This window comes from Cajanus cajan, chromosome 1 (genome assembly GCF_000230855.2).
Source record: "Cajanus cajan strain Asha chromosome 1, NIPB_CcT2T_4, whole genome shotgun sequence".
Classification (NCBI taxonomy): Eukaryota; Viridiplantae; Streptophyta; class Magnoliopsida; order Fabales; family Fabaceae; genus Cajanus; species Cajanus cajan.
In genome coordinates this window covers 39,047,788-39,060,080 of record NC_138517.1, presented here as the reverse complement: position 1 = coordinate 39,060,080, position 12,293 = coordinate 39,047,788, and positions in this window count along the sequence as shown.

Sequence of the window (12,293 nt, the reverse complement as noted above, 5' to 3'; positions counted from 1 at the left end):
TTTTAAATTCAATAAATTCAACAAATTCAACTAATACAATTAGTCATATTGGTTGATTAATTCAATCAAAAGTGCCTTGTAATAAAAATATGAGAAAATAATAAACATGAAATTATTTTTTTCCAATCTCTTTTTTCCAAGAAAAATTTTATCCCAAAAATATATAAAGATAACTTGAAAAAAAAAACCGCCTGCTCTTGCTAACAAATGTCATTTCATGTTTATAAGGAAAATGAGATCATTTGATTGACTTGAGGTGGCTGCAGCCGTAGGACATGCCAGCATTTTTATTTTCTTGACATTCTAGTTTTGTGTCCTATTTTCAATATTGTTTCCATTTTCCATGTTTATAATACCAAAAATGATACTTCTTCTAAAATTAACCAACCGAGAATTTCTCTGAACGTTTAAAAATTTAAATTATTAAAATTAAAAAATATTTATCTAAAATTATTGACATGTGTAAATTGTTGAATGGTTCAAAAGATGGGTCGGATTTTTCTTTCAAAACATATATAGCATTTCTCTTGTAATTCAGGAAATGGACCTTGCTCCTACTTGGTGATTTTCCCTCTAATTTTCACTATGAAATTCACAACCTATCACATATTCACATTCGAAAACTTATTGGTGCTTTAACAGAATCTGGTCATCATGGTTTAATAAGGTATGATGGCACCATTAAGTTGTGCTGCTTTAACAAAATTCATTTTTCAAATCTTCATAACATTTATAAATGATGATCTGCATTTCAATTTTACTACAGCTTGAAATGGATGTCTCTCACGAATGATATAGCAAAGGGGTATAAAAAGTAAATTATTTCATTAATTAAATATTAAATAATTAATATCATATTTGATATGATATATAATTAATTTTGTCTTCATCTCATTTTATACTTTTTATACAAATGGGTTTTGAATATCTCAAATTAAAGAAGAAAATAAACATAGTTCCTCTTACAAAATACTTTCTTCAAACAAAATGCTTTGAGGAGAATCATAATTCTCAGCACCCAATTTTTTTTAAAAAATAAATGTCATATAGTAATAAATTAAATTTTAACTCTTCAAGAGTAAACTCTGATTAATGTTTACAGATATTTCTTTTCCAAATTTAAGAGATTGGTGATGGATCTAACTAAGAACAAAAGAGGCATTGAATTGTTCCTGAACTTGTTTTTTCATAATTAGTTCCACTAGTCACCTCAGTCAAGAAATCAACGGCGAAATGCTGATGAATGGATATGTGGATAAAATGAATAATAAATAAATAATTTAAATAGATACTTATATATATTAAATAAATATTTTTATCTATTTATAAATATAATGGTAATGGATATGATAATATTCATATTTCTATATATTGATTAAGTAAAATTATTTAAATATTTATCTTGAATTTTTTTATATTATTTTTAATATTTTAAAAATTAACATTAAATGCATATTTAAAAATTAGTGTAAATTTTTTTATCGTCAATATTTTAATATAATTAATGTCAAATACATGCATCAATTTATTTATAATACTTTTTAATTTTTTTTAAAACTTACACATATTCATAAATATCTATAAATATATTCACAAATATTTATAAAAATTTTAAATAATCATTTAACATATACTCACACAAATATAAGACAATTTTTTATCCTACAAAACAAAGACGAGTAAGTAATGGTCATCAAGACCCCATTGGCCATCCTACTTATAAGCAGTAAGTAATAGTGATCCACCTTTTCACTTCCATTGGCTGGTGAAGTGATAAAGGTTTGGAAATGCTGTACTCTCACTCACATGCTGTGTCTCATCTCAATTATCTCTCAAGAAGCTTCAAGGAAATGGAACCTTTTAGTGAACAAGTCTAATACATTCACAGTGAATGTCAAATTACATTAACACCCTTTAATATCCAATCTAATTACTCATGCTATTTTCCTTTATTTATCCTATTATTAGACAAATTTCACTCGATTTATATAATAAGATATTCCTTGTTTAATCTCACAAACATCCTCTGATTTCTTATATGGTTTAATTACTCATTCTTGTAGTATACAAATTTTATCTTTCAGTTTCCATTTTTAAAATATTATTTATTTTAATTCTTATACAAACACTTTCGATATTTTTTTTCGGCCTTTGCCGTTAAAATAAATAAAAAATTAATAATTTCTTTCTTAAAACTTAACTTTTCTTTAATCTAAATAGTTAAAATAATTAATTCAAATTATATTTCCCTTTTCTCAAATAATAATGATAAAAAACAATTATATATATATATATATATATAATAAAATTTATTATAACCAACTCAATAATTATAAAATAAATAATAAATACATAATATTATTAATGAAAGAATTTAGGGTGCTACAATTTTCTTCTTCTTTTTGGAATTTTGTCACCGAAACTACCTCAAACAAATAAACAAGGATATACTTCTTGTTCTCGCATCTAACTCTTCAACTCCCAAGTAACACTTTTTTCAGTATTTCCTACCCAAGCTACTTTAACTGAAGGAATTTTCTTACCTATTAGTTGTTTCACTCTCTTGTCTTCAATCTTCAAAGGAACACTTTCATTGATGAAGTTATCTTTCAACTGAATGTTGTCAAAAAGTAAGATCATACATATATTTTCTAAGTTGGGAAACATGGACGACATTACGCAAGTTTGAAAGAGACGATAGAAAAGTTATTTGATAGGCTATGTCACCAATTTTCTTAAGGATTTGGTAAGGATTAGTGAAATGTGGAGTAAGTTTGCGAGACTTAAATGCTCTACCAACTTAAATCCAAGGAGTTACCTTTATGAATACATGATGTCCCTCTTTAAACTCCAGGTCTTTTCTCCTCTTTTCATGGCTACTTACTTTAGGTTGTCCTCATTCTATCTTGGATTAGTCCTACTTTCTCAATGGTTTTCTAAACTACCTCAGGTCCCAACATGGAACTCTCCCCCGATTCTTCCTAATATAAGGGTGTTTTATATCTCCTATCATAGAGTGTTTCGTAGGATGTCATCCTAATACTGAAATGGTAACTATTATTATAGGTGAATTCTATCAAGGGTATAAAGCTATCCCAACTACCCTCATGCTTAAGGACACATGTTCTCAACAAAATTCCTAAAGATTGAATGGTCTACTTGAACAAACTCCTTTTTGGTTCTTGTCGATTAAAAAAAGAAAAAGAAAAACTAACATGTTAGTCCACATTATCCAATGTTAATAACGTTTACTTATTTTAATGATAAGGGCCAAAAGAGAACTGAAAATGTTTACTTATTTTAATGATAAGGGCCAAAAGAGAACTGAAAGTGTTTATATATGGACTAAAATGGATAATTTTTAAGCATAGGAACAAAAAGGTAAAGTTTTGTACAACTATAAAGAACCAACAATTAAATATTAAACCTTAAAAATAATAGACAATTGATATTAAAATTTAATGATATGTAAGACCTCTTATGCGTCTCTTGCTACTACTGTTGTGACCTGTAACAGCCCATTTTTTCGCTGGGCCTTAGGCCCAATTCGTGCCCGGAACGGGCCGTTTCAAAAGTGAAACGGGCCGTTCCGAAATAAAGAAAGTGGCTAAATTTTAAGTTTCGGAACGGGTCTGGAACGGGCTGTTCTCCAAAGGAGAACGGGCCGTTCTGCTTGAAGAACGGGGCGTTCTCCTTGCAGAACGGGCCGTTCCGGAAGGAGAACGGGTCGCTTTGCTGGGTTTTGGAACAGGCCGTTCTGGTTTTAGAACGGGCCGTTCCAGTTCAAAAATTTGCACAGATTCGAAGGTTCCGGAACGGGCCGTTCTGAATTCAGTACGGGCCGTTCCGGGTGCATCAGAATGCCTATAAATAGGGCCCTAGGGTATTTGGAAATTCATAACTTGGAGAAGAGGTCCTAGAGAGAGAAAGAAGAGAGAGAAAGGGAGAAAGAGAGAGAGGAGGGGAAGGAAAAGGGGAGAGAGAAGAAGAAGAATCCAGTAGAGGAGGTTCTGCCTAAGGAGAGAAAGGAGGAGGAAGATAGAGGAGGTTCTACTCTAGTTCCGGTCCGGTTTAAGAAAAAGAGGAGGAGGTTCTGCCTGAGTTCCTATTTATCCAGGTACGGGGGAAAAGGGGATTATTTATATGTATAGTACATGAGGGAATTGGGTAGAGGAAGAATTCCTTAGGATTATGATTGATTTTACAATTATTTGATTTGGAGAATTATTGGTTCTATTAAAATTATCTGTGTTGAGGTTTATAAATATGCCTAAGTGTAGGAATGATGATCTGTGAAGAAGAATGAATTGTAAGGAAAATGCGGTGAGCTAGATTTTGGAATAATGAGGGGTTTTACTGTTTATATTAATTATTCTATTGATTATTATATTAATGAAAGTTATTGTTATATTACTTGTTAAGAATTAATGATATTGATGTGAATTGCTTGAGGGGTATGTAAACCCTATTTTATTGAGCTTATCTGTTATCTATGTGATATGGAATTGCGTACGTGATATGAATTTGAGTTATAAGATGAAAGGATGTATGAATGTGATTTTGATTGTGATTGTGGTGCCTCACATCGATGACTAGGGACGGCACGGCCCCTGGGTAAGTGGTGCTACAGGGAGGGCGTGACCCTAGCATGGTGTGGGATGAGTAAGACAGTTAACACCACCATTTATGTCGCTTATGGCAGCCCTGGCATAGGGTTAATTGCAAGAGATTGTATTGATTGTAATGTGATTGTGTTTCCTCACACCAAATGATTAGGGATGGCATGGCCCCTGGGTAAGTGATGCTACAGGGAGGGCATGACCCTGGTCTGGTGTGGGTTGAGTGAGGCAATTAACCCGTATCACTTGTGTCAGATGTGGCGAGGTCTTGGCATAGTGTTAATTGTTGAGATTGGCATGAATTATTGATGTGGAAATGATGTTGAGATTGACATGAGTTATGAATGGTGAAATAATTGTTTTAATGATGTGAATGAGAAAAGGTATAAATGATTTTGTTAATTATAAAATCTAAGTGGATTATGATGAATTGATAAACTATGATACATGATCGTAAATACATTTAAATAAAGAAATATGATGAGATTTTAATATGGTGTGTTTGGATGTACTTTGCATAAAGATATTTTCTTTTCTCACCGTACGAATTGTGGTTATTTTTAGGTGGAGAAGATCCGGCTACAAGTGGCATCTAGAATGCCAACTGTTTTATTTTGGGAAATGCTCTGATATTGTGACATCGGGGCAAAGGATTTTTAGGACGAAATATTCGTGTGAATTTGGTACTGTAATATTATTTTGAAAACAATTTGTAAAAAACTCTTGTGTGTTATGTTTTATATTTCTGCTAATGTGGTTGTTCGAAGTTTCTCATGTGAACCCTTTTACTGTAATTGAAAGATTTATTACAATATACATGGTGGGGTAGTAAGGGTGTCACATTTAGTGGTATCAGAGCAGATCGATTCTATCAGCCATGAGTTATGAGTCTACTATGCTTGTTTGGTAGATGAGTTATGTGATGATTTGAATGTAACTTATTGATGTGCTGATGTGATGATTGATTTTGTTTATTTACTTGTGTGCATTGTGTTCTTAGGATTTATCTTATAGATGTGATATAAATTGATGATGCTATTTTTGATTACTCTTGTTATTCTCAGGATTGCTTAATTGTTTTGGTACTTCTTGCTTATATAAGAAGTAGTGGTTGGGTGGAATTGCTCGTGTTGTGAGCATAGGTACTAGTAGTGGTAAAAGATAAGGTATTTTGCTAACCAACTAGAACTATTATAACCTTGGGTGATACATTATTTTGTCGAGTGTACTAAGAGATTACGATTAATGGAATTTCTAGAATCTATAGAGGTAGCGATTGATTCCAAGGAGGTTGTACCTGAGAATAGGAGTTTTGATATTTTGATGAGAGATTGGAACGTTGGTAATTTCCTTGAGTGTTGGTACTTGCCTGTTAACCTTTTAATGGTTTCGGGTAGAATGTGAATCTTACTCTCTAAAGTCTTTAGTACTGAATATGTGAGCTGTTTTGATTTAGGAAAGCTTGAATATGATTTTAAAGTGGAAAGGAGAAAGTTTGGAATGGTTGAGGTATTTTGTGGTATGTTAGTACACTATTATTGTAGGGTATAGGGGATATTTTCGTTGCAGTTGTTGTGCCAGTATGAGTATCGTATTAACAGAATTAAATTATGTGGTCTTCATGAAAGTTGTGGCTTGGGAGATTATCTTTCCAATAGAACTGGAATAAGATGAAACACTTCAGTTATGACTGCCTTGGTGATTAAAAATTTAGTTGTAAGCGCTGAATTTATTTGTGGTGATTTTTGAATCTTTAGCTAAGGAGATGATTTTTTTTGGAAATCTTATGTCTTCATAAGAGTTGTAGCTTATTCATTTAGCTTTCTTTTGAGATAGGTTTGAGATCATTTGGATGAGTATAATTCTATGTGTCATTTACTTTGACAGTTGTTGAAGGTAGATATATGTTATCATGATGTTTATGAGATTTTAGGCATTACAAGGATAAAAATGGATTTGGTAATGTTTTGAGGTTTGGTCATTGAAAGGTTGATTAAAATGAAATGATTGGTTCATGGTGATCAATTCATACATGCTTAGGGATGATATATGTGAAGGAAGTACTCTAATATGATTTGATATGCATGTATGTGGGTATGAGAATAAATGACCTTATGAATCGATTAGTGGATGTTTGTGTTAATAAGAGGTTTTGACCTTAGGATGTGAGATCATCATATTAGAATTAAGTGTAAAGATATATTCAATATAGATTTAGACTAGATTGTCTAAATATGAATTTGGATTGTATGAGGTGAGAAATTTTAGGCCATGTAATTTCTTGCGAAGGTATAATATAGAGCTACCTAAGGTAGAAGTTGTGCTTAAGAGAGTGTTTAGGCTGCTCTCATTTCACTCGCCTCTACTACAGGAATCGATTTTGCTTTCTTTTCCTCTAGCTACTAAGATGTTTCATTTCACTAAGTTATCTTTTGCCTACCCATGAATTCAATAGTAGTTTGAAACGTTAACCTATATCAGAAATTCCTGGACCTATGTTTATTTTAACTACCCAAATCATTTCGTCGCTTACTTCCCTGTGTGACTTACTATTACATTGATTGGATTGACTAGGAAAGAGTTACCTTTGTATGGGATAACAAATGAGAAGGTGGTTTTCAAACTCTTAAGGAAAAATTAATTAGTTTTAATACTAATAAATTTTAGTAAGACTTTTGAGGTATATAATTATGCTTCTATAGATAGGTTCGGGAAAAGTGTTGTGGCCAGAAGGAAAGATAATAGGGTATAATTTTAGGCAATTGAAAATTCATGAGAGAAATTTTCTTATCCATAACCTTGAGTTAGCAGCTTTAATATTTATACTAAGATTTTGGAGACACTATTCAAAGCTTGAGGTATTTATTGATCGTTAGAGCCTTAATTATTTGTTGACTGAAGGAGTTAGTTACGTGACTAAGGAGATAGTTTAAATTCTGGAGGATTAATATTTCAAACTTAGTTGTTAATTGAATAAAGCTATTGTGGTGACCGAAGTTTTGTGTAGAAAATCTTTATATTTATCTTCCCTCATGATTAGAAAGATGAATCCTTTTGACTCAAATTAGAGACTTATGATAGGATTATAAAGTTACCTTTAGTAGTGAGATTAAATAGGAATTGAGTAACAAGTGGATCGTTGAAAGAAATTGGAGAAGCATAATTATTTGATTCATTTTGGTAACAAGATATGAGGCTATAGGATAAAGTGATGAATAAGAGTAACTTGGGTGTAAATGGAGCGGTGAAATTAGAGATTTCATATGCATACGAAGTGAACTAACGCTTAGGTGCTTAATCTTTAGAGATGATCATAGAAGTAATATCAATATTGTGACAGATGCTTTGATTATGATGATCACTCATATAATATTTTTTTGATTATTTAAGGATTGGATTTGATTGAAGAATTTAGAGACTTATGCTTGATGTGTGAGATTATCCTTAGGGGCATTGAATTGATTACGTTGAAAGTGACTAGTGAATTAATGGGTGAGATCAGAGAAGCCTAGGAGTCAGATCTTTTATTAGGGAATCTAATGGAGAAGATTGGTAGAAGTATAGATAACCATTTTTTAAATAGAAATCGACATTGTTTTGAAGTGCAAAGAGTAAATTCGGGTGCTTAGTAACCTTGAATTAAGAAAGAAGATCTTAGAAAAAGGACGTAATAGTACTCTTAGCATTCATTTAAGAGCTACTACGATGTATCAGAGTAGCGCAGCGGAAGTGTAGTGACCAAAGATGAAAAGAGGAATAAAGCAATTGTATACTTGTGATTAGCATACTAGAAGTCTTTAAGAATTTTGTAACACTTGGATGCTCCATTTTGGATTTGAGATGTGAGTGGATAGACCTTAGTGGTAGGTTTGTCAGAGACGTTTAAGAGATTGATTTTATAGATTGATTTTATTTGTGTTTTAGTGGATAGACTCGCCAAGTTTACTTGTCTTACCATTAGAAATCCTTTGATGAGATTGATAGAGTTGTATATCAGTAAGGTAGTGAGATTGCATAAGGATTCGAAAGTGAGAAGAGAGAAGTCTACCCTTACAAAAAATTTCGGGGACGAAATTTCTTAAAGGAGGGGAGTATTGTAACAGCCCATTTTTTCGCTGGGCCTTAGGCCCAATTCGTGCCCGGAACGGGCCGTTTCAAAAGTGAAACGGGCCGTTCCGAAATAAAGAAAGTGGCTAAATTTTAAGTTTCGGAACGGGTCTGGAACGGGCTGTTCTCCAAAGGAGAACGGGCCGTTCTGCTTGAAGAACGGGGCGTTCTCCTTGCAGAACGGGCCGTTCCGGAAGGAGAACGGGTCGCTTTGCTGGGTTTTGGAACAGGCCGTTCTGGTTTTAGAACGGGCCGTTCCAGTTCAAAAATTTGCACAGATTCGAAGGTTCCGGAACGGGCCGTTCCGAATTCAGTACGGGCCGTTCCGGGTGCATCAGAATGCCTATAAATAGGGCCCTAGGGTATTTGGAAATTCATAACTTGGAGAAGAGGTCCTAGAGAGAGAAAGAAGAGAGAGAAAGGGAGAAAGAGAGAGAGGAGGGGAAGGAAAAGGGGAGAGAGAAGAAGAAGAATCCAGTAGAGGAGGTTCTGCCTAAGGAGAGAAAGGAGGAGGAAGATAGAGGAGGTTCTACTCTAGTTCCGGTCTGGTTTAAGAAAAAGAGGAGGAGGTTCTGCCTGAGTTCCTATTTATCCAGGTACGGGGGAAAAGGGGATTATTTATATGTATAGTACATGAGGGAATTGGGTAGAGGAAGAATTCCTTAGGATTATGATTGATTTTACAATTATTTGATTTGAAGGATTATTGGTTCTATTAAAATTATCTGTGTTGAGGTTTATAAATATGCCTAAGTGTAGGAATGATGATCTGTGAAGAAGAATGAATTGTAAGGAAAATGCGGTGAGCTAGATTTTGGAATAATGAGGGGTTTTACTGTTTATATTAATTATTCTATTGATTATTATATTAATGAAAGTTATTGTTATATTACTTGTTAAGAATTAATGATATTGATGTGAATTGCTTGAGGGGTATGTAAACCCTATTTTATTGAGCTTATCTGTTATCTATGTGATATGGAATTGCGTACGTGATATGAATTTGAGTTATAAGATGAAAGGATGTATGAATGTGATTTTGATTGTGATTGTGGTGCCTCACATCGATGACTAGGGACGGCACGGCCCTTGGGTAAGTGGTGCTACAGGGAGGGCGTGACCCTAGCATGGTGTGGGATGAGTAAGACAGTTAACACCACCATTTATGTCGCTTATGGCAGCCCTGGCATAGGGTTAATTGCAAGAGATTGTATTGATTGTAATGTGATTGTGTTTCCTCACACCAAATGATTAGGGATGGCATGGCCCCTGGGTAAGTGATGCTACAGGGAGGGCATGACCCTGGTCTGGTGTGGGTTGAGTGAGGCAATTAACCCGTATCACTTGTGTCAGATGTGGCGAGGTCTTGGCATAGTGTTAATTGTTGAGATTGACATGAATTATTGATGTGGAAATGATGTTGAGATTGACATGAGTTATGAATGGTGAAATAATTGTTTTAATGATGTGAATGAGAAAAGGTATAAATGATTTTGTTAATTATAAAATCTAAGTGGATTATGATGAATTGATAAACTATGATACATGATCGTAAATACATTTAAATAAAGAAATATGATGAGATTTTAATATGGTGTGTTTGGATGTACTTTGCATAAAGATACTTTCTTTTCTCACCGTACGAATTGTGGTTATTTTTAGGTGGAGAAGATCCGGCTACAAGTGGCATCTAGAATGCCAACTGTTTTATTTTGGGAAATGCTCTGATATTGTGACATCGGGGCAAAGGATTTTTAGGACGAAATATTCGTGTGAATTTGGTACTGTAATATTATTTTGAAAACAATTTGTAAAAAACTCTTGTGTGTTATGTTTTATATTTCTGCTAATGTGGTTGTTCGAAGTTTCTCATGTGAACCCTTTTACTGTAATGGAAAGATTTATTACAATATACATGTTGGGGTAGTAAGGGTGTCACATGACCCCTCACTCTCCTATTGTCATTATTACCACGTGATGATCAAGGGTAGCAACTATTGTAGTGATAATTATAATTATAATAATAGTGATGACAAATAAAAACAACGATAATAATGATAAAGATGATAACAATGATTATAATAATAATATTAGTAATCTCATAAAAAGTATTATTAGATTTTGATCTCAATAATCTATTATTTTTAATTTAACCTAATGGTTGTTATTGTTTATTTTCATATTCTAACAAACCAAATATTCTCACTTGTGTTTCTCTCCATATACATGTCAGAGTTTTATTCTTTTTATTTTTATAATAATTATTAAAATATAGATTAATAATCTCTATATAAATTAAATATTTATCTTAAACAAGGGTTTCTTTTTAGATATTTCCTAATTTCTTTTTTTCCTTCTCCAATCTATTACTTTCATCTTTATGTTTAATTTGTTAGTGATCATAAAATTTATAACATAATAAGAATTATCTGTTTTAAATATAAAATATAATTTATATTTTCAAAAACATTTATTTATTGTAATTTTTTTATATTATAAAATAACATATATCTTCAAAATGATATAGTTATTATAAAATAAATAAAATTATCGTGTGTATTACATAAACTTAAAATACTAGATATTATAATAATTAAATAATTTAGTTATAATAATAATAATAATAATAATTAAATAATGAATTAAAATTATGCTTTATACTGTAAAATTAATTTAGCTTTTAAAAAAATTTATTTGTTAATATTTATATATTGCATGGACTAAAATGTATGATTTATTTAAAATCCTGTCGAAGATAAAGTTGAGAAAAAGTTTCCCATGGAATATATAGAGTCAAACTGGTCATTACCCACCTTGTTGCCAACTTGCCAAACATATATGTGTGAGATCTGATTGGATATCGAACGGGAGCAAAACCAAATATTATTTTATTGTAGTAATTAAATATATAGATGAATTTATATGTTTACACAAGGTAGAAAAACTGCATTTTACTTTTGGTTTTATTTCGACACTAGGATAAACAATTAACCTAAAACATGATTTGGTCCTAAAATTAAGGTATAAAATATTTATTAACTTTATTATAATTATTTTTTAAAAAAACTTTAGTTGATTATTTTTAATTAAGTTTTCTTCTTAAATCACATTTTTTATTTTATTTATAAAATTCGAACTAAAAAACTTATTTAAGACTTTAAAATAGGAATGTTAATTACTAACAATATATAGCTCTAATTAATTTGAAAATCTTAGATGATTTCAGATTTAGAAAAATTAGCTGCTTAAATTTAATTTCAAATGATTTAGATAATTTGTTTAACACAACGTACACTTTGCGTTTACATTTTCCCCCCTCCTAATATGAAAATTTTAGGTAGATATATATTAATAGCTAACTAGAATTTATATATATGTCATTTTTTATCAAATAGTTTAGTGACAAAATTAGCTTGGAATCTATGCCATACAATTCAAGATCGTTATTTACAGCGCAATATATTCATATATGTTTTTGAGGCTTTACTCGATGTTACTCACATCTCATATATTAATAAAAATTAAGAAACAGAGGTTATACAAAAGTTATACATAAAATAGAACATG